Source organism: Sitophilus oryzae, unplaced genomic scaffold (assembly GCF_002938485.1).
Source record: "Sitophilus oryzae breed Bouriz unplaced genomic scaffold, Soryzae_2.0 scaffold_1620_pilon_pilon, whole genome shotgun sequence".
NCBI lineage: Eukaryota > Metazoa > Arthropoda > Insecta > Coleoptera > Curculionidae > Sitophilus > Sitophilus oryzae.
In genome coordinates this window covers 6,814,461-6,821,677 of record NW_022146304.1, presented here as the reverse complement: position 1 = coordinate 6,821,677, position 7,217 = coordinate 6,814,461, and positions in this window count along the sequence as shown.

Below are 7,217 nucleotides of genomic sequence, written 5' to 3'. Positions count from 1 at the left end.
ATATAAAAAATGTCTATACCTATGTGGCGGATTCATCTTTCCAAAAAAATCCTTTATGGGTATTTCGCCACTGCACTGCAAGAAAATCTACAAAATAAAATAATTATTTTTTGTAAACACTTCTGCGTTAAACCTAAACGGACGCTGCTTGTCAGAAGTTGTGTTTACAGTAATACAAATTTGCCTAACAAAGCAAAAAAATGCTTAACGTTTCGGAAAGTTATCTATTTCCGTCGTCGGAAGCAAAAAAATACAAAGAATAAAGAAAAAAAACTATTTAAGATATTTAAATTCAACTATTCGAGAACACTTTACTTTTTTAAAACAGATATGTCTACAACAAACCGTTGACGTTCTGTTAAAATGACATTTTTAACTTGATATTTAAACTTCAAAATTAACAACTACTACCTGATAACAATTACTTAATAAGGTAAAACTAAAATAAAAATAAAAAAATTTTGTATTTTTTTTTGCAGTGCAGTGGCGAAATACCCATAAAGGATTTTTTTGGAAAGATAAAGTTAATATCTTTAACCATAACATATTTTTAAGTATTATGACAACTATGCTTAATATTGTCAAGAAAAATGCAAAATTTTTTACAATTTTTTGAATTTTTAATTAAAAAAACCGCATGAGCGTATTTCTGGGATCGAAATACTACAAGTTTAAATATTTGCGCTACTTACTTATAAGGCACCTCTTGTATATAGTAGCCTTGTATTTTTTGATAAAAATAATGAAATTGCGACCAAGATCTGTTTTTTTATTATCAGCCATTTGTAAAAGTGTTTCACGCTCAATTTATTTCATAAATAGCAGCAATAACAACAATCTGGCTTATTTAAAATTTTAATTGCTATTTGCTTTAATAAATTATATGCACTAAAACGCACGCTACTTGAAGCGAGTAGCATCATCCATTAGTCAGTCAAATTTTTATATATGGGCTTATCATGTCTTAAAATGGATTATATTATTGTAAAGGCTACTATATACGCCAACCAAACTTATACGGAATCACTCTTTATTTCTGACTAAATTTCTTGCAAGGATAAAAATTGGTATACAACCTTAAGATAAGGCTTTTTGTTGTAAATAAACATGATAATAAAGAATAAACGACTGGCTGCGATTTATTTTCTTTTGAATTTTGTGTTCAGTAGTCAATCAGTAGTCAAATCACATCAATATAGATTGTCCGGTAATTTTCATTGAACCCAAAAAAATTAAAAAATGCCTTATGTTGGATTAAGAGATGTATAGAGGGGAAGAATTATTGCTCTCACTGACCAAGGAATGCTCCAGAGAGACGTAGCATATATTATAGTAGGCGTTACCCAGGGTGTTGTATTGAAAACATATGCATGATAGGCCCATACAAAGTCGTCAAAGAGTCACAACTGAACAAGACCGCCTTGTGTGCTAAATTGCTAGAATAAATCCCAATGTTTCTCATCCAGATCTACAAAGACAACTTCTGGCAGCTACAAGTGTGAACATTTCAGTTAAAAGTTGAAACCATACGAAAAAGGCTTCGTGCATGAGGGTTTTACAGTAGGAGAGAGTTACGGAACCCACATTTATCTCGGCAAAATAAAATTAACCGGCTAAATTGATGCCTTCAACATCAAAACTGGACAACTGAGAATTGGCAAAATGTTCTTTTTTCGGATGAAACCAGAATTGGCCTAAGATCAGATAACCATCGAAGGCTGCCAAATCTGTACCAAGATATAAAGGAGGAACTGTAATGTGGGGAGGTATTATACTAGGAGCAAAAACTCCATTGTTACCACTTCTTGCACGATAGTGCACCTCCCCATACCAGCAGAGAGACTAGAGAATGTCTTGAAACGGAAGGTGTCATAGTTTTGGACTGGCCTGCCTATTTACCAGATCTAAACCTTATCGAACACTTGTGGAACTAGCTCAAAAGAAGGGTTAGAGCTCGTCGAAACAATCCAGGAAATCTCGCATAGCGTATTGATGCAGCATTAGCTTATTGATGCAGCATAGCGTATTGATGCAGCATAATTAATGGGAAAACATACCCCAAGACAACGTGGATAATTTAATAAGAAACATGCCAGCGTGGATAGAAGCTTACATAAGAGCTAGAGGTGACAACAAGGAATATTAAAATTATCAATTTTCTTTTTGTTGTACAAATTTAAATCTTAATTTCGTTTCAGAAACCAAAAAAATACCATTTTGTTTATTTTGAGAACTGATTATTTTTTTATTGCTATATGAATTATTTTTCATTAAAAGTCATTGGTAAGGACTGAGTTTTATTCAAAAATTATGAAAAATAATAGATAATTCCATATAAGTTTGGTTGAGCGTATACTATTTTTCATGTCGTTACATTTGGTACTGTATTTATGGGATATACTAAATAAATTGTTTTTATGAGTGTAGTAATTATTTAATATACAATACTTTCTTACAAACCCGCTACAAAAATGTGTAAAATACAAAATGCCCATATGCGTATCACTAGCAGTGACCTATATTTTAAAAATTCATAAGAAAAAAGCCCATAGGATTTATCTGAAAACCTGGTTGACTGCTTTTCACGGTACGGTCGCAAAGTTAAACATCATCCAACGGTATATCGGTACCGTCGAGTGTACTTGGTACTGCTATATATGGCCGGGACACCAAATGGCCTCAAGTCAATAACACGTAAAAGAATCCATTTTAATCCCCGACTAAAGAATAAATCTCTTTTTTGCCAGACCTGACCAGACGAGAGCATATTTTTTCTTGTCAAGGTCTGGGTTTAGTACAGGGTGTCATATTAATATAATTCATATTTTCACAAATATTTTTTCGCAGAAAAACGGACTAAGCCACTGTATTCTCACGTAAAAAGTTCTACAAGAATCACTTTTCACCTTCTCGATACCTTTCGCAGTAACGGAGATACGGGGAATGTCCCAAATTGCAAAATTTTCAAAAAGATCCCGTAGCTCAGAAACGAAGAGGGCTATGAAAATTTTGTTTACAGCATCTTCCGTTTGACAAAAAAATGGGACAGGTTTGTGCAAACCACATCCATGCATCTTCACTAATAACGGATATACCGTATTATTTCAACCAAAATGGGACACCCTATACATAATATAAATATTTTTTAATAAATATTCATTTTTATGTAAATAGAAAACTGTATCTTCTAGTAAAAATTATAAAATGTTCTGTGAAAAAAGTCTTCGCACATAATATAAAAATTGTTCAGGCAATAAACATACGTAAAAATAAACAGTTTTAAAGTTACTTTAAACTTTGAAAAAATAGGATTTTTTAAATTATATTAAGTACTATTCTTTGCAGTTGCTGTAGGTAGCATTGAAATTATCGAAAACCAATAAATTGTAATTTGTTGTTTGACATTGTTATTAACGTATTTTGCTGCAAATTGATTCTTTCCAGTGGCGCATCTAGAGATTAAAGAACTCTGTGAGGGGTGGTGCCAGTATTTAAATAAATGCAACAGGTTATATTTGCGCCGAAATGTATTGTGAATGGATTTTTGTGAATTTACTATTTTTATATACTATATTGCACTTATTAACTTCTTTTGTGACAATTTTATTTTATACCTAATTTTAACTTATTTGAATTTTCATCCTGGAAGGGTTACCTAATTATCCCTGTAACCCCTCCCGTATATGCGCACCTGATTTTTGCAAGTTTTTTATGGGGTTCAGAGATCTGCAATTAATTGGTTTTATTTTTTTTTTCTCGGAAGCAGTGATACTAGGTGGATAGGATATGATACAAAAGAAAAAAAAGTTGTAATTTTAGATGCTTATCCTAATAAAATTATAAAAATTGCAAACATATCAGTGGCGTACACTTATTTCTGAATAATTTTCAATAAGGTGTTCCCTGGAATGCCACTGAACTTAATAATTTTACTTTAATTAAACATAAATTAGGACCTTATTACTGGAAATAACACTAACAAAAAGTTTTAATGTTTAAAAAGTTTTATGTCAATTTTTAGTAAATGACGTTTAGAAATTGACCTCGCCAAAATTATTTTCGATTGTCATCCCCTAGCCGCAGCCGTCTTTGATGCCGTTTTTTTTATCACACAGTATTTTTATATCAATAAATAATATAGATACATTTTCCTATTCCATTCGCTGATAATAAATTCATTTTTCAGCACCTTAATTATTTGTCACGTAGCTGCATAAAATTTATAAATAAATGCTATAAGTAACCGTAACGATTCCATATTTGATTATTCTCCTCGCATAGCGTTACTAAGAAAAAGAAGCTCATTCCATTTGTGGTTTTCGGCGAACAGCATTGAATAAGGAACGCAGACGTACTTGGCAATTAATGTTAACTTCAAGAGAATCGGTCACAATCTAAAGTGGGTCAATGAAAATGAATTTATATAGGCGCACACGACACACGAACAAGTGTTCTACACCGAAATAGATTTTCGATAAACGAATTAGATAAAGAGAGGATTTAAAGCAGTGGCGGCCATAGGGGAACGACAAGGAGTTATGCACCCCGTCTTTAAGACAGGGTCTGTTAAAAATGTAGATGCATACATAAAAAAAAATCTAGAAATAGCAAATTGTATTTACTAGAAATATTCGTTTCTAATTCCGACAATTTTCTTTTCAACATGGAAGCTGTATAAATACACAGGGGTTCCTTGTTTTAGTGCATATAATTTATTAAAACAAATAGCAATTCACGTTTTAAATAAGCCAGATTGTTGTTATGACTACTATTTATGAAATTAATTGAGCGTGAAACGCTTTACAAATGGCTGGTAATAAAAAAAAGAAGATTTTGGTCGTAATTTCATTACTTTAATCAAAGAATACAAGGCTGGCTATACAAAACGTGCCTTATAAGTAATTTGTAGTATTTCGATCCCAGAAACACGCTCATGGGGTTTTTTGCATTCAAAATTGTTAAACATTTTCCATTTTTCTTGACATTTTCAAGCAAGTTAAAAAATTTATTAGTACCGCAGGCTGTAGGTTCTCTCTCCTGAAATTTCTTGGCGGTATATCGTAACCACAGATCGTAACCATAGATATAGAAATAATGGTCTTTGATCGTAACCTTGCAATATTGCCACTATGACTGAAAAAAATTGTCAGTGATGCCATTGTTTATGAAGTTAGACTACTAAAATTTGGTAGGAGAGTTTTATAGAGATGAAGAAGAAGATGTATGTAAAGATATTTTAGTTAGATGCTACAGGGTGTTCAAAATATATTTATGAATTCCACCTATTTAAAATTAAAAAATCTCAAATTTTTTAAAAGGCACACCGTATACAGGTTTCAAAAAACATGTGCCATCTCTCGTGAGGAGATTCCTCACGTAAAAATTAGATTTATTTTTCATATGACATAGGTCCGATTCTGCTTTGTTTCGTAGCTACAGGGTGTTAAAGTCTTAATAATCTTTCGATTTTTTATAATTTTCTTCCAAGTACATTAATGATTCGAATGAAATTTTGAAGGTAAAAGTTACAAGGGCTACATATTTTAATGCTAAAAAAGTGTCGATAAATTTATCAGAGACGTGCATATGGGTTATCATTGGAATATTTTTCAAAAAAAACATGTGCGCCACTGACTTTTTTTCTTTTGATATCAAAATCATGTAGGTCGTCTAATGCCAATTGAAAGTTATCTCTTGATATTTTGTCGAATTCGGTCTCCTTGATGAGATAAACGCGATTTTATTAATCACAATTAATAAAATTAAAATAAAATAAAATTAATACATTATATATTTTACCTAATTTATTAAATATTATTACTATTAGTTATTATTACTATTAGCCCATACTACACCATTTTCAAATAAAAAATAATGGTATTTAAGATAATTACCAAAAACCTAATTTTAAAAAGTTTTAACATCCTGTAACTCTAAAACTATGCATTTTCGTACCCATGTTTATAGGAACTTTTTTTCATATTTTTTGATGAGGAATTAATGAATACTTATTTAAAACTTTTGTAAGTTAATGATATTAAGATTTTTTAAAATTTCGCAATTAGACTTGGATCAAGGCAAATTATTAAAATTGTGTTTATCTCATCAAGGAGGCCGAATCGACAAAATATCAAGAGACAACTTTTAATCAGCATTAAACTGCTTACATTATTTCGCTAACAAGAGAAAGTCAGTGGCGTCATACTTTTTTAGAAAAATATATCAGTGATAACCCATATGCACGTCCCTGGTGAATATGTCGACACTTTTATAGCTTTAAAATATGTCGCATTTATAGTAATTTTTACCCTCAAAATTTCATTCAAAACGCTAAAAGTACTTGTAAGAAAATTATAATAAATCGAAAAAATATTTAGACTTTAACACCCTGTAGCTACGAAACAAAGCAGAATCGGACCTATGTTGATATGAAAAATAAATCTTATTTTTACGTGAGGAATCTCCCCACGAGAGATGACACATGTATATTATCATTTTTTCTGGTAGATTTTACAAAATAGATTTTACAAAACTCTTGAACCTTTATCAAGTATGTCATATACCTATTTTAATAGTTCGCGATTTATTCCAACTTTTCTATTTTTACCCATATTTTTATATCAGAGATTTACCAATCCTGAAAATATTTGCACTTATTTCAGACTCACCCTCTATAATATCTACTTGCAACATTATCTTCATAAAGTACATGACAATGCAAATTGATATTATGTAATCGATGACTCACCCTATACTATAAATTTGATATTGTAATTTGATATTGTATTCTAATATTTCAAGTCAATAGCTGAAATATGTTGCAAAGCTTCTTACATTCAAATTTCGTATTCTAGAAAAAGTATTATAGGGTGAAACTAATTTAATAGCATGCATTAGTAAAGTTTAAATTTAACTGCGAACAATATTTATCTATTTTTTATATTTAAATAATGGAATGTTTTGTTACTCGTATATTACCAATAATATATTTATAAATAAAAATTCATTTCTGCACGTATGCTTGCGTACTAAAATAAAGATGAATCAAATGACATTGAGTTCGTGAATTTATCAGAAATGTACATTGATATTTATTTGTAAATTCGTAAAATTATCTCCAAGACTAATATTTTATGGATGGATAATTGTAGGAGAATTCCACGTAAAAATATCCAAAAAACAAAAAAGGCTTTCCTTCTTCTAAAATGATTAATCCC